At 44.9% G+C, this 24,857-nt stretch overlaps 1 long non-coding RNA gene across 1 annotated transcript in view; it reads right to left on the bottom strand.

Annotated features, from left to right (window-relative positions):
• Positions 1-238: 238 nt before the first annotated feature.
• LOC141583795 (uncharacterized) overlaps positions 239-24,857 on the bottom strand; it is a 34,297-nt gene continuing 9,678 nt past the window's right edge. The window contains exons 2-3 of the long non-coding RNA XR_012516691.1: positions 13,536-13,687; positions 239-306 (exon numbers count right to left, since the gene is read on the bottom strand). This is a non-coding gene — a long non-coding RNA (uncharacterized LOC141583795). The remainder of the gene's footprint in view (positions 307-13,535; positions 13,688-24,857) is intronic.

Genomic DNA, 24,857 nt, shown 5'->3' with positions numbered 1-24,857 from the left:
TTGAAATCCACAAGAGCACGCTGCAATTTCACCGCAAGCTCGAACACTTGCTTCTCAAACTTTCATAAGCACCCAGATCATCAGGGGGCACGAGGCAGTGGGTTGCTTACTGAAATGAAGACTCTGCATCACGAGGTCTGAGATGGGGCCATGATTCTGTGTTTCTAACAGGTTCCTGGTGAGGCTGAAGCCACTGATCCATGGAGCACATTTTGAATAGCAAGAATGTGGAGGAACTGTCCCAAGATAAGGCGTGATTTATTTGAACTCTCACAGGGGTTTAGACAATGGACACCTTGTCCACAACTAAAAAATAAAAATAAAATCGAATCACACTCATTATTCCAGGAAACAGCAATAAAATTGGAAATAAATCAAAGAGTTTGTTACTGAGATTGTATTATCAGAATACATATTAGTTTTTTCCTTTTTCTTTCTTTTTTCTTTTTTTGAGACAGGGTTTCTCACTCTGTCACCCAGGCTGGAGCACAGTGGCATGGTCACAGCTCGCTGCAGCCTTTACTTTCTGGGCTCAGATGATCCTCCCATCTTAGCCTCCCAAGTAGCTGGGACTTGAAGCATGCACCACAACGCCCAGCTAATTTTTAGTACTTTTAGTAGAGATGAGTTCTTGCCATGTTGTCCAAGCTAGTCTCAAACTCCTAGGCTCAAGTGATTCTCCCACCTCAGTCTTACACCTCAGGAGTAAGCTATACCATCCCCTGCCTGCCGGTATATTCATTTTCTATAACTGTGTAGCAAATAATAAATTTCTATTCCCATATAACACACTTAACAGGTTAAAACCTCACCCATTCATGATCTCATAATTCTACAGGTCAGAAGTCCAGGCAGGTTCAGTGAGGTTTTCTACTTAGAGTCTTACAAGGTCAATGTCAAGGGCTCCTATCTGGAGGCTTGGGGGAAAAAATCTACCTCCAAACTCAATCCAGTTGTTGAGCAAATTCAGTTCTTTGCAGTCCCCTGAAATCCTCATTTTCTTGCTGGCCGTCAGCCAGGGGTTGCTCATAGTAACAGGGACCTTCTAGGGCCTTCTCCATCTCAAAGCCAGAAACAGAGAATCCACCCTGGGGTCAAATCTAGCTCCTGCTCTGCTACCAGCAAGAGAAAACTCTGCTTTTAAAGAACCTGGCCGGGCGAGGTGGCTCACACCTGTAATCCCAGCACTTTGGGAGGATGAGGCGGGTGGATCACCTGAGATCAAGACTTCAAGACCAGGCCGGCCAACATGGTGAAACCCCGTCTCTACTAAAAATTAGCCAGGCACAGTGGCAGGTACCCGTAATCCTAACTACTTAGGAGGCTGAGGCAGGAGAATTGCTTGAACCTGTGAGGCAGAGGTTGCAGCGAGCCGAGATTGTGCCACTGCTCTCCAGCCTTGGCAACAGAGGCAGACTCTGTCTCAAAGAAATAAATAAGAACTCATATTTAGCTTAGGCCCCACCCCAGATAATCTTCCAATTTTTAGATCAAACAGTTAGTGACCCTAATTATATCTGAAAGTGCCTTTTGCCATACAAGGTAACATGATTGTGCGAATAACACCAGGTGGCTCAGTACTGGCTCCCGGGCTACCTTAGACTTCTGCCCTCCAGAAGTGGGGAAATGGGTGCTTAGGCAAAAACTGCCCGATGAGAATGTAACAACCGTTAAACAACTAAAGCGGGTGATCTTCAGTGACGTAATCAGAAAAGAACCTGAGATCAATTTCTCACTCAACAGAATTTATGGAGAGAAGCCAACAAGTAGGGCCTCAGCTTAGCAAACTGAACTAAAAGCCAAGTTTACTTTGCATTCTTTAGAATGCCTGGGGTGGGTCAATCTCTCCCATTAGAGTGCCTGAGGTCACCCAGGTGTCTGTATCGTTAGACTGCCTGGGGTCCTCCAGAAGATTCCTAGAACACACTGGGCCATGCAAAACAACAACGACAACAACATTTCTAGAAACATTTATTTTATGTTCCCTGAAAATCCTTCATTTTAGCAGCAACTTCAATAAATTACTTAGTCTTTTGCACCTGAAGGCAAAATTTCATAAACAAACAGGTGGCATTTCTGAGAAAAAGAACCGTTTATAGTTAGCATTATTTTCTTTCTCTCGCACCAGTTTCCTAGAGGGTAAAGTTTACCTGCAAAGCTAGAAGGGGCTCAATGCCAACATTCCCTGATGCGCCCAGTGACAACGTGAAGAGATGTGGATTTCCTCTCCTTCCCTTATTAATTGGTTGGTGATATTTTGAGCAAATTTGATGCCTAAAACTCTAATTCAAAAGAAAATGAGTTTTTACTTTACCAAAAGGGTAGATCTTTTTGTGAAATTTCCAGGAATTATCCTCAGCCTAAAACAGCGACATACAGTGTATACGGTTTCTGTTTATTGAGGTTTGAAATGTACACACATCGTAGCACAGTGGGTGAAATGACTGATCTGCCCGTGTACAGACCCACGTGAGTGTCACTCAGCTTCCCCAGATTTCCTTGCTATCCATCCTCGTCTATAATTACCCCCAACCAGAGGCAAGGCAGCTAGTTGTAAACTTGATTGGGGGTATGATTTATATCCAGTAAACTGTGTGGTCCACTTCAAGTTTACAGTCCAGTGAGTTTGACTACGTGCACATTGGGGTCACAAACCAAGGTCCCGCAATCAGGAGGCAGCACACTTGCATAACCCACAAGGAATACCTTGGGCGCCTCTGTCTCCCCTCCCACCTCCCTGGACCCCAGGGCACCGCACATCTATTTTTTAAATCACTGTAGATTCATTTGGGTTGTTAAATTTGTGCGTAAGAGAAATCATGAAGGACACGCTCTTTCCCAGCTAGCCTTTCTCACTCGGCACAGTGATTTGGAGATTGCTTGATGCTGTAGTGAGTATAAAGAGTTCATTCCCTTTCATTGCTGAGTAGTATTTGATTGTACGGATATACAACAGTGATTCTCCATTCACCTGTTGATAGACATGTGGTATTTTTTCCAGTATGGGGCTACTGTGATTAAAGCTGGTGTGAGCATTCACCCACAGATCTTTGTGTGAACGTATGTTTTATTTATTCTGGGAAAATTCCCCAAAGTGGAAAAACTAGGTCATAGAAGAAGCATATGCTTAAGAAATTGTCCAACAGTTTTCTTTCTCTTTTTTTATTTATTTTTTTTTTTTTTTGAGACAAAGTCTCACTCTGTCACCTAGGCTGGAATACAGTGGAGCAATCTCAGCTCACTGCAAATCTCCGCCTCCCAGATTCAAGTGAGTCTCCTGCCTCAACCTCCTGAGTAGCTGGGACTACAAGTGTGTGCCATCATGCCCAACTAATATTTTGTACTTTTAGCAGAGACGGTGTTTCACTGTGTTAGCCAGGACTGTCTCCATCTCCTGACATTGTGATCCACCTGCCTTGGCCTCTCAAGGTGCTGGGATTACAGGAGTGAGCCACCATGCCCAGCCCTGTCCAACAGTTTTCTGAAGTGTTTGCATCACTTACACTCCCACCAAGACTGATTTGGTATTGTCATCCTGTAATTTTAGCACTCCCAGTAGACATGTAGTGTCTCTCATGGCAGTTTTGTTTGCAATTCCCAGACAATTGATGATGTTGAACATCTTTCCATGGTTTTTTTTTTTGCCCATTTATATATCTTATATTTGTTGGTTATCTACTTATCTGTTCAAATAATTTGCTCATGTATATATTGTAGTCTTGTCCTTTTACTATTTTTGATGTTATTTAATATTTATTTTATAATCATAAACTTAACTCTGCAATCCAGCTAGACCTGGAGGGGATATAAGGAAAATATGGAACCCAAAGAATGCATGGGCTGGGTGTGGTGGCTCACGCCTATAATCCCAGCACTTTGGAAGGCTGAGGCAGGTGGATCACGAGGTCAGGAGTTTGAGACCAACCTGACCAATATGGTGAAACCCTGTCACTATTAAAAATACAAAAAATAGCCAGGTATGGTGGCGTACACCTGTAGTCCCAGCTACTCAGGAGGCTGAGGCAGGAGAATTGCTTGAAGCCAGGAGGCAGACATTGCAGTGAGCCTGGATTGTGCTACCACACTCCAGCCCAGGCAATAGCGACTCCATCTCAAAAATAAAATAAAAACATCAATAGCAAAAGATGATAGGATGCTATGAGCAAATGGGGTGGAGGGGTGCTCTCCAGGCTACAGAAGGAGTACTCTGCTGGTTAAAATAAAGCATGAGTCAAATGTATTAGACTGGTCCAGAGTCAGCAGTGGTGATCTTGCTGGTCTTCTTATACCTGAACCCAAAGGGCTGCATGGCCTCCACGATATTCATGCTTTCTTTCACCTTGCCAAAGACCATGTTTGCCATCTAACCACTCAATCTTGGCAGGGCAGATGAAAAACTGGAAACAGTTTGTGGTGGGTCGGTGTTTGCCATGGTAAGATGCAGGACCTGTGTGCTTCGGGATGAAGTTTTCACCGTCAAATTTCTCTCCATGAATGGACTTGCCACCAGTGCCATTATGGCCTCTGAAGTCACCATCCTGCCACATAAACCCTGGAATAATTCTTGGAAAGCAGGAATCCTTATAACCAAATATTTTCTCTCAAATGCTCAGAGTGCAGTTTTCTGCTATTTTGGGCACTTTGTCTACAAACAACTCGAAGGAGACACAACCCAAGGGCTCACCATTATTGGTGATGTCCATCATGGCTGATGGCAGGGGGCCCTGGGTGGTGGCAGCATCTGCAAAAATGCCTGTCCTTTTACTATTTTGAGGTTCTTATTCTTTTTCTTTCCTGGAGACACAGTCTCACTCTGTTGCCCAAGCTGAAATACAATGGCGTGATTATAGCTCACTGCAGCCTTGAGCTCCTGGGTTTAAGTGATCCCCCTACCTTAGCCTCCTGAGTAGCTGAGACTACAGGCGTGCACCACCACTTCTGACTACATTTAAAATTTTTCTGTAGAGATGGGTTCTTGTTCTGTTGCCTAGGTTGGTCTCAAATCCCTGGGGTGATTTTTCCACCTTGGCTTCCCAGAGCACTGGGATTACAGATGTGAGTCACTATACCCAGCTTTAATATTGAGATTTAAGTACAACTTATGTACTTAAATATTAATATATATCCCAAAGCAATCCCAAGCAAAAAGAACAAAGCTGGAACCATCATATTATCTGACTTCAAATTATACTATAAGACTATAGTAACCAAAACAGCATGGAACTGGCATAAACACATAAATCAATGGAGCACAGTAGAGAACCCATAAATACAAGCATATATTTATAGCCAACTGATCTTTGATAAAGTCAGCAAGAACATACACTAGGGAAAGGACATTCTTTTCAGTAAACTGGGCTGGAAAAACTGAATTGTAATTTGTGATTACAAGTTATTCATCAGACATACGTATTATTAATATTTCCTCTTATTCTGTGACTTGCCTTTATTTATTAATGGTGCCTTTAAAGAGCAAAAGCTGTACATTTTGATAAGTCCAGTTTCTCAATCTTTATGTGTGTTTTTTGTACTTTATGTGAAAAGCATCTGCCACTCAAGGTGGCAAGGATTTTCTCCTATGTTTTCTTCTAGGAGTTTTATGTGTGTGGTCAGTTCAAGTGAATTTTGTATACAGAGCAAGTTGGTATTAATTTTTTCCTTATGCTTACACTCAGTTGTTGAAAAAAAATTCTTTCTCCATTGATTTGAGTGGGTACCTTTGTTGAAAATTGATTATCTATGGCTATCTTTGCTCATCTATGACTACCCCTCTTATGTTCAAGGGCTCTATATATGTATCCTTTCAGTATTACCATGCTACTTCGTTACAATAGTTTTGTAGGAAGTCTTAAAATCAGGTGGTGTCAGCCCCCCAACTTTTTAAAAATGTCTTTGACTAATGTCAATCCTTTACATTTTCAAGTAAATTTTAGAATTAGTTTCTCAACTTCTACAAAAAATTCTTTGCTAAAATTTTGATTAGGATTGCATTGAATCCATAGGTCAATGAGAACTGATGAAGTGGATTTTACCTGAGGAATGCAAGAATGGTTTAACATACATAAAGCAATGGATGTGATACATCACTTAACAGAATTGAGAACAAAAATTGTATGAACATCTCAACAGATACAGAAAAAGGATTTTATAAAATTCAGCATACCTTAAAAGATAAATTGATAACCTCAACAAACTAGGCACAGAAGGAACATACCTCAAAATAAAAAAGCCCATATTCATCAGCACCATACTAAATAGGGAAAAGTCTAAAGAATTCCCTGTAAGGACTGAAACAAGGCAAGGATGCCCACTTTTACCACCCATATTCAGCATAGTACTGGAGGTCCTAGTTAGAGTAATAAGGCAAAAGAAAAAAAATAAAAGGCATCCAAACTGGAAAAGAGTAAGTCAAATTATCCCTGTTCACTGATGATACACTCTTGCATCTAGAAAACCCTAAAGATTCCATCAAAAACTCTTCAATTCGATAAATAAATTTAGGAAAAGTTTAGGATACAAAATCAATCTACTAAAATTAGCAGCATTTTTATACATCAGTAATGATCTAGCTGAAACCAAATCAAGAAGGCAATCCCATCCACAATACCTACCAAAAAAATAAAACATCGAGGAATTTTAACCAAGAAGATGAAAGAACTCAATCAAGAAAGCTACAAAACACTGATGAAAGAAATTGTAGATAACACAAATGGAAAAACATTCCGTGCTAATTGACCAAAATTAATATTATTAAAGTGTTCATAGTGCCAAAAACAATTTATAAATTTAATGCAATCCCTACCAAAATACTAACATCATTTTTCACAGATTTAGAAAAAAAATAGTCTTAAAATTCATGTGGAACTAAAAAAGAGCCCAAATAGCCAAAGCAATCCAAAGCCAAAAGAACAAAGCTGGAGCCACCATATTATTTGACTTCAAATTATACTACAAGGCTACAGTAACCAAAACAGCATGGAACTGGTATAAACACATAAATCAATGGAGCAAAGTAGAGAATCCAAAAATATAAATAAAAAAGCACATATTTATAGCCAACTGATCTTTGATAAAGTCAACAAGAATGTACACTGAGGAAAGGACATGCTTTTCAGTAAGTTGTGCTGGGAAAACTGAATTGTCATCTGCAGAAGAACGAAACTAGACCCTACCCTCTCACCATATAAAAAATCAACTCAAGAAGAATTAAATGTAAGATCTGAAACTATAAAAATACTAAAAGAAAACCTAAGGAAAACTTCTCAACATTGGTCTAGGCAAAAAATTCATCACCGAGACCTCAAAAGCACAGGCAACAAAAACAAAAACAGACAAATGGGATTTAATTAAACTAAAAAGCTTCTGTACAGCAAAAGTAATAATCATCTGAGTGAGCAAACAACTAACAAAATGGAAGACAATATTTGCAAACTATGCATCTGATAGAGACTGACAATCAGAATTTATAAGAAACTCAAACAACTCAACAACAACAAAATAATCCCATTAAAAAGTGGGCAAAGAACATGAGTACACATTTTTCAAAAGAAGACATACAAATAGCCAACAAGCATAAGAAAGAATGCTCAAAATCATTAATCATCAGAGAAATGCAAATTAAAAACACAATGAGACATAATCTTACACCAGACAGAATGGCTATTACTAAAAAGACAAAAAAATAACAGATGTTAGCAAGGACGCAGAGAAAAGGGAATTGATATACTACTGGTGGGAAGGTGAATTAGTATGTGCTCTAAGAAAAATAGTATGGACATTTCTCAAAGAATGAAAAATAGAACTACCATTCAATCCAGTAATCCTAGTACTGGGATCTACTCAAAGGAAAAGAAATCATTATATCAAAAATACACCTGCAGTCACGTTTCTCTCAGCACTGTTCACAAAAGCAAAGATGTGGAATCAACCTAAGTGTCCATCGGTAGATGACTAGATAAAGAAAACTGTCATATATATGCGTATATATATGTATATATGTGAATACATATACGTATATATGTCATATATACACATACATACACACATATGTATATATGTCATACATACATACATATATACACACATATATGTGTGTAATATGTGTGTATATATCATATATCTATATATACATATATGTCATATATGTGACAGTTTTATATATATATACATATATATATGCAGCCTTGAGCTCCTGGGTTTGAGTGATCCTCCTACCTTAGCCTCCTGAGTAGCTGAGACTATAGGTGTACACCATCACTCCTGACTACATTTTAAATTTTTCTGTAGAGATGAGGTCTTGCTATAATTACATATATAATTACCTGTATTATATGTATATATAACTGAATACTATTCAGCCATAAAATAATGAAATCATATCTTTTCCAGCAACATTGATGGAGCTGGAGGCCATTACCTTAAATAAAATAAGTCAGACACAGACAAGTATCACATGTTCTCACTTACAAGTGAGAGCTAAATAATGTGCACACATGGACACAGAATGTGGAATGATAGACAACAAACTTGGAAGCGTGAGGGGGTGGGAGGGGATGGATGCGAAAAAATTACTTACTGGGTATAATGTATGTTATTTAGATGATAGATTCCCTAAAAGCTTTGACCTCACCACTTCACAATCTATGCATATAATAAAATTACACTTGTACCCCATAAATTTATTTTTAAAAGTTAATAATAAGGAGAATTGATAGCATTAATGAGTCTTCTTATCCAATTGAGATATACATATATATCTATTGGTTTTGTATCCTGTGGAATTATACTAGTGCTTCTATAGGTTGCTTGAGGTTTTCTGTGTAAAAAATCAGGCTGGGCACAGTGGCTAATGCCTGTAATCTCAGCACTTTGGGAGGCCAAGGCAGGTGGATCACGAGGTCAGGAGTTCAAGACCAGCCTGGCCAACATGGTGAAACCCCATCTCTGCTAAAAATACAAAAATTAGCTGGGTATGGTGGTGAGCTCCTGTAATCCCAGCTATCTGGGAGGCTGAGGCAGGAGAATTGCTTGAACCAGGACCCAGAAGGCAGAGACTGTAGTGAGCCGAAATTGCATCACTGCACTCCAGCCTGGGCTACAGAGCAAGACTCCGTCAAGAAAAAAAAAAAAAATCATGTCATGTTCAAATAGATACTTTTACTTATTTCCCATCAATATTTATGCCTTTACGTGTTTTTCTTGTTTCATTGCCATAGCTAGGTTCTCAGTGCAATTAACTAGAAGTAATGAGAGAAAGAGTGTGAGAGAGAGAGAGAAAGGGAGAGAGATAGAGCGAGAGAAAAAGAGAGAGAGCGAGAAAGAGAGAGAGAGAATGAATGTACTGAATTCCTTATCTTGCTCATCCTAGGGAGAAAATACTCAATATTTCAACAGCAAGTATTGTATTATGTTAGCGCCAGGTTTTTCACATATGCCCTTTATCAGGTAAAAGAAGTCCCTTTCTCTGCTTAGTTTGCTGGAGAAATAAACAATTCCACAATCATAGTAAGAGACTCAACACCTCTCTTTCATCGGCTTATTGATCAATTATAAAAATGTCAGTAAACTGTAGAGGAAGTGAACATTATCATCAGTTACCTTTACCTAATTGCTATTTCTTTATCATTACACATTCTTTTCAAGTACACACAGAAAATTCACTAAGACGAACTATATGCTGGGCCATAATACAAGTCCCCAAAATTTTAAAAATATTAGAAATAGCACAAAGTAGTTTCTCTGACCACAGCAGAATTAAATTAGAAACAATAGTAGATCTAGGAAACAGCCAATGTTTGGAAATTAACCTGTACGCTTCGAAATAATGCACGTTTAAAAAAAAAAATCCCAAAGAATTTTAAAAATATTTCTAATTGACTGATATGTAAAAATACAATAAATATATAAAAATGTATGGAATGCAGCTAAAGCAGTGTGAGGAGGAAAATGGACACTTTTAAAGGCTTATGTTAGAAAAGAGGAAACGTGAACTCAAGGACGGAACACTCTACCTCAAAAAGCTAAAAAAAGAAAAGCAAAATAAACTCAAAGAAGACGGAAAGAGTAGAAATCAACAAAAGAGAAAACAAATGTTAGAAAAAGACTACACAGCTTCCCTCGCTGTGATCTATTGAAAATCAGCCCTCAACACAGGAGTTTGTGAAGAAACAAAGTGAAAAATAAAATCTTTTTTAAAAAAGAAAAAGATTACAAAGTTAAATTGCAGTTCTTTAAATGCAACAAAATAGTCATAACTAGTTAATAAGAAAAAATTAGTAATACAGCACAAACGACAAATATTGTAAGTGAAACACTGGTTACCATTTCAGATATTAAAATAATCAGAAGCTGATTTTGTGAACAACTTTCTAGCAGTCAATTTGGCAACTTAATGAACTGAACAAATTTCTTGAGAAGTGCGATTTCCTGAGAAGTGCCAAAATTTACAAATATGAAAAGGAAAATACAAATAATCCTGTATCTATGAAAGAAATTGAATTTTCACCATTAACCTTCCCACCAAGGACGCCAGCCCAGATGGTTTCACAAGTGAATTTTATCAAACTTTGAAAGACTAGCATCAGCTATTATGAGACCAGCCTGGACAACATAGTGAAACCCCATCTCTATACAACTTAGCTGGGCATGGTGGCGCACGCCTGTAATCCCAGCTACTCAGGAGGCTGAGGCAGAATTGCTTGAACCCGAGAGGCAAAAGTTGCAGTGAGCGGAGATTGTGCCGCTGCACTCCAACCTGGGTGACAGAGCAAGACTCTGTCTCAAACAGAAAGAACATTAAGAAGGTTGTTCATGGCTGAAACAGGAATGCACAGAGAATCCGGGGTGTGGGGCTGCCAGCACTCTCCCAGGAGAGTCCATGGACCAGGTCACTTGTGAGCTGCTCTTCTCTACTCCATGAGGGGGTAACAGAGTGCAAGGGAGTAGACGCGTGCGGAACTCTCACAGGACTTTGACAGGACTGTGGCATCAAAGTGTGTGCCTGTGTTGCAATAATCCATGTCCTCTCTGTTTTACAAAAGCGTTGGCCCAAGACAAATTGGAGGAAAACTACAAAAAATTGCTCCTTCCCCGCAGACCGTTCCAGGACAGCAGCTCTGGTGAGTGGCTTGGCAATCGGTTCTGGGTGAAGCTGCAGGCAGTTAGCCACAGAGCCACAGATGATACTTAGGGTCTCAAACCTCGCAGTGTTGATGCTTAAAACATGTTAATGACTTCAGAGTTGTCCCTAAGCTTATCTGATTCACACCTTCTCATTTCTAGTGTGTTTTTAGGGGCAAAAGAAAGGGTTTTTGGTCAGTGTGCCAGGAGATCCAAAATCCAGGGCATCCCTGGGTAGCCTGACCTGCTGGGTCAATGAAAAGGTAGAGAAAGGACTCCAGGAAATGACCATGAGGAAGCAGGGCTCCCACAGCACACTGGATGTGATCTTGCTGCAGAACCAGGAGGCTCCTTGCAGCGATGAATGTGGTGGCAGTGCCTGGCAGGCCTGCTGAGGGCACAGGGATTCATCTCGCTTGGCTCAGTTCTTACAAGAGTTCTTGAAGCTTCGTCTTTCTGAGTCACCTCCTAGCTTCACTTAAACGCGGTTACTTACAGATGCAAACTGAAAACGAGGCACTGTTTCTTCTTTTGCAATTGCTACGGTGAGCAGGCAGGAGCTGCCAGCCAGAATCCTGTGGTCACACACCCACTGGTGGTCAGGTACATTTTCTGTTTCCCAGAAGGTTTTCTTTCACAAAATTAACAGACTGTGGCCTGCTTCCATCGCTCTGAGACACGCCAACTCCACTTTCCCCACCTTTGTGAGGATGATCAAAGACCCAGAGAAGTGCAGTGTGAGATTTGATTCATGATCAGCCCATCTTGTGGCAAGTTGAGTCTGGCTCTGGAAGCTGTGTTTGCCAGGAAACAAGCTGTGTATCATTTCTGTGGTTTGGCTGGGGAAACTCTGAGCTGGATGGATTTGGGAACGGGGGAAACATAGCTCAGGCCATGAGAAGTCTGGATGAACAGGAAAACAGAGTCCTGGGTATTGCACAGCTCACAGAGGCAATGCCCGTGTCAGCACTCAGCAGCCAACAGGAGCATGTTCAGCACTGGGGTCTGGCTGGAAACAGGACACTACCCACATGGCCCCAGTGCCAAGCCCTGAACCCCCATCCTCTCCAGCTCTGGGCTAAACACCCCCAGGATGGGAAGGGTTGGGCTGTCCAGGGCATGGAATGGGCAGAGGGGCACAGGGAGCCTGCCTATGAGGGCCTGTGTTGGTGAGGACCCACGTGGGAACATGCCCCACCTGACACCAGGACTTGCCTGTGAGCCTCCCTCATTCCCAGCAGCCCTTGCTGGGACTCCTGTTTGGGGCTCAGTCCCGCTGTGGGGACATTTCAAGAGAGGCAGGTGAGTTCCTGCTGCTCCCGGGGCCAGCCCAAGGGGACTTCATCTGTGACAGAGGATACCTCGTTTGTGACAGAGCCCAAGGCCTAGAGAGCAAGATGGGGTTGTGTCTGAGTTGCCTTGAAACCAGCATTTTGTATGTAAAGTTACTGAGGTTTGTCAAGTTGCACAGCGTGGAGTAAGCCAGAGTGGCGAACCGGAGGTCATTCTGTGGCTCCCGGGCATCTCATACTGCCTGGTGCCATCTGGAAACAACTGCCCTGAGTGTTCACCTGCAGTGGGAAGAGCTCGCCTCCCTGTCTCAAAGCAGCCGGCCCCTTCATCTGCCATCTGGAGGTGGCACAGGGCTATGGGGCTGCAGGGAGTCATCAGGGAGAGCAAATTGGTGCACTCATGCAGATGTGGGCCGAGCTGAGGAGGGGAAAGACCTCCCTGCAGATGACCATACAATGAGCAGGAAGGAAAGAGGATCGGAAGGCCTGGGCTGACCCCACAGCTGGCTGAGGAGCCGATGCACGTGTTTCAGGGGGATCCAGGGTTACGCTGGTGGCTCTTATGCTCCTAACGTCAGCTCCATTCGCCTGCGTCTCTGTTCATTCTGCCTCTACCGAGATCACCTGCACCCCCTCAGGCCATCCTCCCCATCCCCTATGCCCCTATGCCCCACAGCACCCCCACGCTGTGTGCCCAAGTTCTGCACAGTTAGGTGGGGACACCCTTGCAGCACACAGGTCAGCCTTCCCATCCCCACCATTGCTGCCTGCCCTGTGTCCCTGGCTCCTGCCAGCCTGGCGGGTTTGCATTTCCCTACAGGGACCTACACTGCCTGGAGAGAGCGGCCATGCTCGGACCTACCGAGGGCAGAGCTGGGCCAGGCTGGAAACAGGTCAGGGCTGACTCACTGGCCCAGAGAGGCCCACGGGTGCCAGGCACTGCTCTCTCTGCCTGTAACCCTCATCTTTGACACCCCTGCCCAGAGAAACATTCTGTGTCTCTCCACGAGACAGGATGATAGTGGCCCCCAAATATGCTCACAACCCTGATCCCCGGAACCCATGACTGTGACTGTACATGGCAAACAGGACTCCGCAGGGGTGGTGAAGCGCTCCCAGAATTACCCAGGGGAGGCAGGTGACGTAGTTACACGGCTCCTCCTGAGACAGTCCGACCAGGGAAGAGCAGGAGGTGACGCGCTGATGGACGCAGACGCTGCAGTGATGAGCTTTGAAGATGGAGGAAGGAGTCAAGAGCCGAGGAATGCAGGTGGCCCCTAGAAGCGGAAAGAACAGCAAAGAAATGGATTCTCCCCTAGGGCCTCCATAAAGAACCAGCCCTGCCCACCCTTGACTTTAGCCCAGTGAGATTGATCCTAGACGTCTAGCATCCAGAACAGTAAAAGAGCAAAGCTGTGTTGTTTTAAGCCACCAAATCAGTGGTGACTTGTTATTCAGACATCACCCATCAGCACCCTGGGGAGGTGTGCCTCGTTCTCCAGGATGGCCCTATGCCCATGTTGGGCCTGTGTCTGAAACCCCCTAGCTGCACAGCCCTGGTGCCAGGTCCATGAGGCTGGGGTGTCCTTATGGGGTGGCCCCATCACTCACTCAGCCCTGCAAATGGCCACTACACACTAGTGCTGTGGACACTCATGGTTTGGTTCCATTTCAGAGAAAAGCCCCTGAGGATTTGGGGAATGTTTTCCTCCCTCAGCCTTGCTGTTCCGCGACCCCACTGGTGACCTGTGTAGGCTGAGCCCCTGAATGTGCTAGCCCAGTGATAGCTGCCACTCCCCTTGGCCAGCTGCTTGGTCCAGAGGCAAGAGTCTCCGCCAAGGACGAAGCACCACAGTCCTTTCCTGGCATATTTCAAATAGGAACTGGAAATTAAGGGCCTGTCCCAGTAACTTGAGTAAGAGGCAGACACCAGCTGGCACAGAGCGGGTCCCACTGCCTGGGCCCTTCCTGCAGCTCCGCTCGCTGCTCTGCCCCAGCCCAGGCTCAGCAGGGACCGGCCTGGAGACCATCCCCAGAGCGGGACCTCAGTGTGTGGGTGCCAGGGAACAGTGGGGGTCTGACAGGGCTCCTCAGACCTTCCCTTGGAGGAAGGCAGGAAGCTGGGCTTCTCGGGCACCGTGGGCAGGCAGGTACCCTTGGGCTTCCTTTCTCCCATCTGTGTAAGGAACAGCTCCAGGGCCATGAGGCAGTCTCTGCTGATCCTGTCTCATGGCCCCAGAGACACTGTCTGCCCACCGGCCCTGTGTGGCCTTGGTCACAGCTGCAGCGGGACACCAAGTGGGTCCGTGGCCATTATGGACTCCCACACGCAGCGGCCACCATATGCCATGGGGTCCTCATCTCAGGTGTCCACATTCAGAAAGGATTTGGGATAGACCATGAATTCCACAAGGACAGGGATTTTTAAAAGTTTGTGTTTACTGATGCAACACATAATCCCCCAAACGGTATGAGCCTGACACAGACAGGTGCTCAGGAAACACTTTTTGAATGAATGACTAAATGCTGAATTATTTGCTTGGTAGGATGAGGATGTGCGCTTCCAACAACTGGAAACGGTGCTCTGCGTTCAGAATCTTCTTCACCTGATGGCGCTAATTCGGCACATTACCGGGCTGAGTGAACGTGGGTGGCCTGCACAGTAGCTGTTTGTAAAAAAGCTAGGAAACAAACTGTGCAGGCCAAGAACAGACTGACATTGCTCACGATGGTGCTTACAGGCTGCACAAGGTAAATTAGAAGGCTTCCCTAAATAATAATTACAGAAATGCAAATTAATAAGACAGCATTTCTCAATGATCAGATTGGTAGAGTCCAGCATCCACATGCACTCCTGACCAGGACGTGGAGAGAGTGTGCCGGGAAACAGTGGGGGCCTCACAGGGCTCCTTCAACCTTCCTTTGGAGGAAGGCAGGAAGGTGGGCTTCTCAGCAAAACGCAAAGTGGCATGGATTTGGGACAGCGATGTGACGGTATCTGAGAAAGTTAAAACTCTGCATCCCCCAGCCAGGTGTGGTGGCTCACGCCTGTAATCCCAACACTTTGGGAGGCTGAGGTGGGCAGATCACCTGAGGTCGGGAGTTCAAGACCAGCCTGACCAACACGGAGAAATTCCGTCTCTACTAAAAATACAAAAATAGCTGGGTGTGGTGGTGTGTGCCTGTAATCCCAGCTACTAGGGAGGCTGAGGCAGGAGAATTGCTTAAACTCGGGAGGCAGAGTTTGCAGTGAGCCAAGATCATGCCATCGCACTCCAGCCTGGGCAAAAAGCGTGAAACTCCGTCAAAGAAAAAACAAAACTCTGCCTTCCCAAAACACAGCAAGCCCTGCAGCAGTTAAGTCTGTCACAGTGAAGGCTCAGAGCAACGCCAATGTCCATCCAGGGACACTGGAGCAGCTAATAAGAATGGCACCCTTCCTGGAAAGTGTACAATTGCTGACTGGGAAAAATATCCATTACATGTCATCATGTGTTTGCAAGCCACAAACCTCTACAAGTATGTAGAGTATGTTATTGTTTGTGGGAAAAAAATGTGTGTGTTCATACTTATGTACATGTTAGTGTGTGTGCAAATGAGCACATGCAGGGACTTGTTGGAATGTGTGTGCACAGTGCGTGTGTTTGTGTTTGTGTCTGTGCATGTGTGTGTGAGCATGTGTCTTTCGTAAGTACAGGAAGAAGTCAGGAGTAGTCATGGTAGTGATGATAGCAGTATTGTGTCCTACCTGGTCCAGGCATGGCACCTTACAGATACTGTAGTCATGCATTTAAACCTCAAGTGGGTTACCACTGTTATCTCCATTTCACAGATCAGGAAACTGAGGCACGTGACCTACCTAAGTTGAATTCTGAAGTCAGGCAAATTGTATCCAGAGTCCACGACCAACACCTTTCTGTTCTGCAGTCATGCTCAAAATAAGAAAGGCCAGGTGAGGTGTGCTGTTAAGCATTTTTTAAGTGGTGGGCACTATGAGTGTTGTTTACTTTTTTTTCTTCTATTTTTATCTTTAAAGCTATTATTTTAAAATATGAAATAAATTGCATCTTTTCCTTAAGGGCAAGATGGTGCTGTGGGCATTCCTCTCTCCTGATGAGATGTGCGAATTGGCTCAATGGAGAAACGCCACTGGTGTAACAATGCAGTTATGCAACCCGGCGCATGACACATCAATTACAGCGCACCTGAGATCCTGATGAAATCCTGGGAGCCTGGAGCTGTCAAACATGGTTTTAAAAAATAAAGGGAATACACCCAGCCCACACCCTGACTTTACAACCTTTAATTAATTAGGGAGAAGAAAGAGAGATCTGTCTGGTTTCATGACTTCAACTTTCCACCTGGAATAGGAAGCTCCAAGAATTCCATTTAGCTGCTCTTCCCACCCCCTTTCTTCTCTCTCTCTCAGGTTTTTTTTTTTTTTTTTTCTATTTTCAGTTCTGTCACGAAAAAGAGATTGCAAATATATTCTGCATAATTCCTAGGCTATACTATAAATGTTGGAGTGCTACTACTTGTAACATAGTCACAAATGAACTCACGAGGGGGCACAGACCCCCGCTCTGCCTTCCTCCTGCTCCTGCACCAGCCAATAGTGTCTGAAGTCAGACCCACCCCATCTTCCTGTCCCGCTGTTTAGTCTCAAATTGTACATTTGTTTCATTAATAGAGCAGTCTACGACGTTTGTCTCATGTGCTGAACAAAGGGCATCTTTTTCTCTTGGGAGACTGGCTGGTTTGTGGGTGGAAAGGCAGGGCTGAGGGGTCGTTGGCGTTTAACTTAAGCCTCCTGCACTTTCACATTCTGGAACCCAGAACCTTTCTTGTCTATAGTTAGGTTTTTGAAAAGTGCTATCTGATTAAAATTGAAGGCCAGACACAATGGCTCACACATGTAATTCCAGCCCTTTAGGAAGCTGTGGTGGGCAGATCACCTGGGTGGGGAGTTCGAGACCAGCCTGACCAACATGGACAAAACTCATCTCGACTAAAAATACAAAATTAGCTGGACGTGGTGGCACATGTCTGTAATCTTAGCAGGAGGCTGATCTTGGGAGGCTGAGGCAGGAGAATCATTTGAACCTGGGAGGTGGAGGTTATGGTGAACCAATATCATACCATTGCACTCCAGCCTGGGCAACAAGAGCAAAACTCTATCTCAAAAAAAAAAAAAAAAATTAAACACACTTTCGTTCACTGACTCAACAATTCTTATCAGTCATGGTCAATAGCTGTATCATGACAATCACTTGGGGAGTTTAAAAAATACCCACACTTGGATCCGACACCTAGGACTGGTTGAAGTGGCCTGGATGGAGCTTTGGCAGAAGGATTTTCAGGTGATCGTAATATGTAGTCAGAGTTGAGGCTTTCTACACAAGGAGTTCCTTGAACAAACCTCCTGTCCCTTCAAAACTGCGTCTGACAGGCTGTTTCCTCCATCTCTGCACCAGGAGTATTAGCTAATGACTAAACGGGCACAACAATGCAAACAGCTATTATGTACAGGATATTTACTAATGCCAGACATATCCACACAGCAATATATTTAATTCCTATTCTGGTCCGTGAGGCCTAGAGTCTCCTTCCTCTCCTCTTTGGCTTATAGAACGTAACCTTCTGGACCTTTCAAGCTCAACATTCTCCCGATTAGAGCCTGGCCATCAAGCTGCAAGGAAGGCAAGCTAGACCCTTGGACAAGCCAAGGCCATCTGGAGGAGGCCCTGGAGGATGGAGGCCAGCTTGGATGTCCCAGCCAGCTCGAGCTCCCAGCTGAAAGCAGCCATAGGAGCAGCTGCAGCCCACACCAAGTAGATAGAGTAGAAGAGCTGCCCAGCTGAGCCCTGTCCAAATTCCCACCCACAGAATTATGAGAAAGAAAAAGCTGTGGGCTGGGTGTGGTGGCTCACACCTGTAATCTCAACACTTTGGAAGGCCAAGATTGGTGAATCACCTGAGGTCAGGAGTTCGAGACCAGCCTGGCCGATATGGCAAAACCCCATCTCTACCAAAAATACAAAAATTAGCTGGGCATGGTGGCATGTGCCTATAGTTTCAGCTACTTGGGAGGCTGAGGCAGGAGAATCACTTGAACCCAGAGGGTGGAGGATGCAGCAAGCCAAGATTGCACCACTGCACCCCAGCTGAGTGAGACTCCATCTAAAAAAAAGAAAAAAGAAAGAAAAAGTTGTATTGCTGGATGCATCATATTTAGGGATGTTGGGTTACACAGCAGTAACTGGAATGCCACGAGGTTCTTCTGTGTCTATAGGGGCTCTGCTGACCCTGGGCACCCAGAGAAACAGACACACATATCCATAACAGAGTGTTTCCAGTGGCTTCCACCCTGATGATAACAGTACACTCACATCACTAATGAGGTGCTCCTGGCAATGCCCCAGAGAGCTCAGGATGAGCGCACAAAGATGGCAGTTGAGGGGCAGCTTCTAGAGGGGTGGGCTGCTGGTCTTCATGACGAAATTACAGGAAACAAATCCTACCTCTTGATAAGACACTGAAGCTCAAAAACAATTTTGCTCAACTCAAACTAGGGTAGAAATAAAAATCCAGAGATATTTAGATAATCCAGAATTTTACAGATACCATTTCAAAAGTTCCTCAACAAAAAGCAAACCCCAAAATGCAATTCACAACGCCACTTTAAAAATACGATCACCTGCTGTCTTCAACGCCGCACACAGCAACCTTGGTTATACACAAGCCCCTGTGCCTGACGAGCGGCTGGTCCCTCGGTCTCGGCAGTCCTCATGCTGGCCAAAGCCCACAGCTCCCTCATGCTGGCCGAAGCCCACAGCTCCCTCGCTCTTCTGCCAGACATCCTAGATGCCCGGGAAGCCGCTTTGCTTATTACATTCACCATGCAAGTGCTAAAGATTCAGGTCACAGATGCCGGCAAAAGCCTTCCACCAAGAACAAAGTGTTGGCCCAGAGACGAGGCCCATCAGGCCCCTCTCAGAGCAAACACAGGTTTGCGCTTCTCCACCAACTGAGAGAAATGGCCACATGCCCAGCAAGCCAGAGAAAACAAAGCTCCTTGCTTCTTTGCCTAAAGCCCTCATCTGGTCCAGCAACTTCCTATTTATTAATAGTTATTTGATGTTTGCAAAGCCTGGAGTATCTCCAGGAAAAGTCATTCCTTCCCTGTAAAGAGAGGGCTTTCTATTATTAAGAGTTTGAAATGAATTTAGGAGCAGTCTTGCAACCCCACTCCCAGAGGAATCAAACAGGGAATAGTGTTCCACAGATTATGTGAGAAATGGGAAGACACAGCTTTGGCTGCAAAGATGACCCTGGCACATCGTCGATGTCCCAGCTCCTGCAGAGGAGCTCCGTACAGCCAAACACTGAACTTCGTTGCCTGAAACCCTTTAGATGACAAGCCCTTCAGCTGCCTTCACTGAGGTATCCACGAGGGAGGCAACAGGTGTCTGCTCCAGGTAAGAAGCCTGAGGACTAGACTCGGGTTCGGGGGAGAAGCCGGCTGGCCCTTGATGCTGGTTGTGCTGTTCTCTGCCTGCCCTGCCCCTTGACCCATTTTCTGTCTGGCCACCATAAGCTGATCACCTGGGCTCCCGTGCCCTCTGCCTCCAGCCAGGTCAGTGAGGGGATCAGCAGGAAACTGGTGGGGCAGGGGAGTTCCCTGTTTTGGCCGCACCATCCAGGGAGTGGCTACTTACTTAGGGGTGCTGGAAACCACCTAGGTTCTCCTTTGGGGACAAAGGATTTCTTCCCCAGGATGGGGAGGTTGTTAGCCTCCACTCAGATAAGCACGTGTCCCGTGACTGAGTCCTTCCTGGGAACCTTTGCCTCCAGTGACTGACTGATGTGGAGCCTGAAGCCCCTTGCCCCAGCTCAGGAATCCTCTGCAGGGCCATCCAGCTTGGAGTTCCCTGTGGGGTCAGCTAAGGCCACTGTTGTGACTGCACCCCAGCTCCCACTCCTTCCAGGAGGATGTGAGCCAGTTCCCATGCTCACTGCAGCCATGAATCATCTATGACCACCTTTTAAATTTGTAACAAATAAATCAAAATCCAGAGAGTCAAGAGACTAAGTCATCCACTGGCAAATGGGAGACGCAGGTTGAATTCCCATCTGCCCGACTGCACAGTCCACGTTATATCGTGCATATTTGACTGTAAAGAGAATCATGTGCCCTTCTTAGCTGTCAACTGGGGGGTAGAGTTGTAGATATTTGAGGTAAAGTTCATTTCTAAAACTTAGAGGAATTGGAAAATAATTGTAAAATCTTCCTTTCAACTTATTAGAAATGCATGTCTTCTCTCACGTGAGTAGGGGACACGGGAGGGATAAAAAGTGAACACAGTCTCTGGGAGGGCTGGAGAGATACAGTCCCTGGGAGGGTGCAGGGAGGGAAGAATGAAGCCCCCAGGGGAGTGCGGGGCACTGAGCTTTCTAGATCTTCCAAACTCAACTCGCCTTCCAGGAAAGATGGGTGCAGACAAAACCTTCCGCCCCAAATCTTACAAAGTACATATCCACAGAAGAGCAACAACAGAAAAACAAAATGCCAGCCGCACTCACAGTGAGAAAGGGGATCAGCCTAACACCATAAAGCTGGAGACAGCCAGTGAGAAGATCCCCAGGGCTCCTCCCTGAAGGACACGCCCTGCCCACCAGAAACAGAGGCCGCCTAGGAAGAGACTCCAACTCCGACCAAGAGTGGAAGGCCCCTTCTCTCCAGGGGCAGAACAACCGCCAGGACCCCTGCTTGACTGTCTTTGGTGGAAAGCATGGCTAGAGATGGCCACTCAAGGTTATTTACATTAAGCACAAAGAAATTTACCACAGGAGAAAGTAATCAATGCCCGAGCCCTGGGGACCAAGCTAAGCATCTTGTTCTGAGAGCCTCTTCTCCCACAGATGAGCCATTTCTGGGCTAACACCCATATGGTTTTGTCCTTTGCCTCCCAGAGGCTGGGAAGGAAGTGGGAGTGGTGGACAACCTCAACCCAGTCTGGAATACGGTTGGGCCTAGGGAATCCCAGACAGGGTCCTCGGCAGCATGACGGTATTACTTGTCGACGGCAACAATCTTAGTGGCTTAGAATGAGCGTTCTTCACAGAACTGTTGTGGGAAGAGGGCTCAATTATTCCTAGACTTCTTATCAGCAACATTTAATACCGGTAGAATAGATCTTCAGGATGATTGGAGGAGAAAAAATTGTGCCCAAGAATCTGATACCCAGGTAAGTCATAATTACTCTAGTCAAAGGCAATAGGACATGTATTTTCAAAATTGCCGGAATTCAAGAAATATAGAACACTTAAGAAAAACAAAAGTAAAATAAAATTGCCTAATTAATCAACAACATAGAAATGGAAAAGCTATGATATGAAATGAATGAGATTGGATGAATGTAAATTTAGAACTGATGCTGAGAATTATGGGAATTATGGTTACAGAAATAAACGTGAATATTAAAGCTGGAATGAAAATTGATCCAAAATGATTAGAGCTCTCTGGCTTTCCTAGCTCTTCCTGGCTAATTAAAATGAATACCTGTATATTGTTGTGGTAAGCAGAACACTGGCCACCAAAGACATCCATGCCTGTATTAGTCTGTTTTGCCTGCCATAAAGAAATACCTGAGGCTGGGTAATTTATAAAGAAAAGAGGGTTATTTGGCTCATAGTTCTGCAGGCTGTACAGGAAGCATGGCACCAGCATCTGCTCAACTTCTGGTGAGGCCTCAGGAAGCTTACAATCATGGCAGAAGGCAAAGGGGAGGCAGGTGTGTCACATGGCAAGAGAAAGAACAAGAGAGAGCGGGGAGGTCCCAGACTCTCAAACAACTCCATCTCACGTGAAATAACACAGCAAGAACTCACTCATTACTATGGGGAGGCACAAGTCCCTCATGAGGAGTCCTCCCACCAGACCCTCCCTCCCTTGGGGATCACATTTCAGCATGGATGTGGAGGGGACACATATTCGCACCACAGCAATGCCCTAATCCCTGGACCATGTGAATGTGAGGTTGTGTGGCACAGGGGAGTCAAGGTGGCAGACGGAATTCGGGTTGAAAATCAGCCGACCCTGAGGTAGGGAGAGAACCTTGGATCACCCAGGTGTGTCCCGTGTGACCACAGGGTCCTCAGCTGTGGATCAGGAGGCAGGCGGTCTGGCGTGGTGCGGGAAGAACTTGACCTCCTGCTGCTACTTGGAGGTAGAGCTGAGGACCATGAGACGGTGGCCGAGGGCAGCCGGAGGCATGAGGGGAGGATTCTCCCACAGCCTCTGCGAGGAACGCAGCCTGTCCACACTCACATTGGTCAGTGAGAACCATCTACTTCTGAACTACAGAACTGTTAATGATACATGCGTGTTGTTTGAAATCACTAAGTTAGTGGTAATTTGTTAAATAGGAGCAATAAAAAATGAACACAATGGTAGAAAAAATAGAATACATGCATGTATTATATTTATAACATGAAAATATGATTATACTGTGCCTACCAAACTGTAACCTGCTTTTTCTTTTCTTTTTCTTTTTTTCTTTCTTCTTCTTTTTTTTTTTTTTTTTTTGTATTTTTAGTAGAGACAAGGTTTCTCCATGTTGGTCAGGTTGGTCTCAAACTCTCAACCTCAGGTGATCTGCCCGCCTCGGCCTCCGAAAGTGCTGGGATTACAGGCATGAGCCACCGGCTCCCAGCCTGCTTTTTCAATATAACAGCATGTTGTAAATAAACATTTTCCTATGATAACGATACGGACACTCTCACAGCAGGATCCTCATTGCTGCATAGAGTGCATGGACTTTAATATATTTATCCCATCTTTCCAATTGGTGAAGGCTTCCCTAACTCCCAGATGAACATTCTCTACGTACATCCCGCGTTACACCAAATTCCTAGAATTTGAATTGCTTTGTCAAAACATAGATACTTTCTAGTAATGTATGACATTTGACATACAGCATAATTGACACATAACCCTTCCTGCAAAGGGCCAGGGGCTGATGTCTGGAATCCTCAGACACCGTCATCATCCCCATTCATTTCTTTTATGGATCTCAGCATGATTGTATCTTCTGAGACAGGTTCTTTTCCCATGCCTCTCTCCATTGCTGGGCACTTTCTTTCCAGAACCACACCCTAGTCCCCACACAGGTGGTGAGCTGGGGTGTGGGGCCACAGCGAGCAGCCCAAGGCTCAGCCTGTTCTGCCCCTGCCAAGACAGTCATTCTTTTAAGAGTTAAAAGACCACCAAAGCTTCATTGGTCTGTTCCATTTAATTTTTGAAGCATCATGTCTCCCCCCAGCCCTGCCTTTTTTCCCTTTTGAGACAAGGTCTCACTCTGTCACCCAGGTTGGAATGCAACAATGCCATCGTAACTCACTGAAGTCTCGACCTCCTGGGTTGAAGTCCTCCTGCCTCAACTTCCCAAGTAGCCAGGATAGCAGGCATGAGCCACTGTGCCCAGACACTGTGTATGTGCTTTTTATTCCTTTAAAAAATGTCATTTTCTCTTAAGATGATGCATATAGGAACTGGACTTATTGATGGCATCTTTTAAAATTATTTTGCCATATTTAAAAAAACTCTGATTCATTGATGTGCTTTTGGCCTGAAGAAGAGGCTGTGAGATTCATCTCGCTGAGTCAGAAACCCACGAGGCAGCTCCCCGCTGTCACCCCCAGTGTCACCCACTGGAAGCAGGTCTCCAGACCACACTGCAGCTTCCTCGGGAACCTGGGCTTTTCTTGGCAATAAGTAGTGGCATCTGCCTTTAAAAATAATGTGCATGGGCATGGGTTGGGGGGCGGGGGGGGCTTCACTCCCAAATCAGCACTTGAGAAAAGTAATGAACATAATTCCCCCCACCTCCCTGTCCCTTTTACAAACAGGTCACGTTAAGCTACTTTACCGGCTAACACAAGACCTGATGGCCAGGCGGTTTCCCATGGGACTGAAAAGGCGGGTGCTGCCAACACTTTGTCTAGGCCCCTCCGTGCCCCAGCGACATCTGCCCAGACCTCGCAGGCACCTCGGCTTCGTCCTTTTTGATGACGGGGGAGAGTTGGTGGTTCCTAGATCCCAAAGTGGCTGTAACCCTCTGAGATACTGATTGGCTCCGGAAGCCCTCCCATCCCCTGGGCAGCTCTCTTCTCCCTTTTTGTCCTCAGATATGTCACCATCCCCAACCCAGAAGAAATCACTCTTCTCCACACACACACACACATACACACACACACATCTGTGCCTGTTGGGAAGTAGAAACCAGGATTTGTTTCCATTCTTTTGAGACAGCATGGGAAGGTTAAAATACAGCAAATGCTGACTGAAGAAAGTTTCTATGCCCCAGAATCCCACATCCTATTGGTGGCCAGTCTGGTTTGTCGGGGCAAATTGTTTTAAAGAGCTGTTTAGAGTCGAGGCGTGCC

Source organism: Saimiri boliviensis, chromosome 2 (assembly GCF_048565385.1).
Source record: "Saimiri boliviensis isolate mSaiBol1 chromosome 2, mSaiBol1.pri, whole genome shotgun sequence".
NCBI lineage: Eukaryota > Metazoa > Chordata > Mammalia > Primates > Cebidae > Saimiri > Saimiri boliviensis.
Note: the sequence above shows the minus strand (reverse complement) of the source record. Positions and strands in the feature narration are given on the sequence as shown.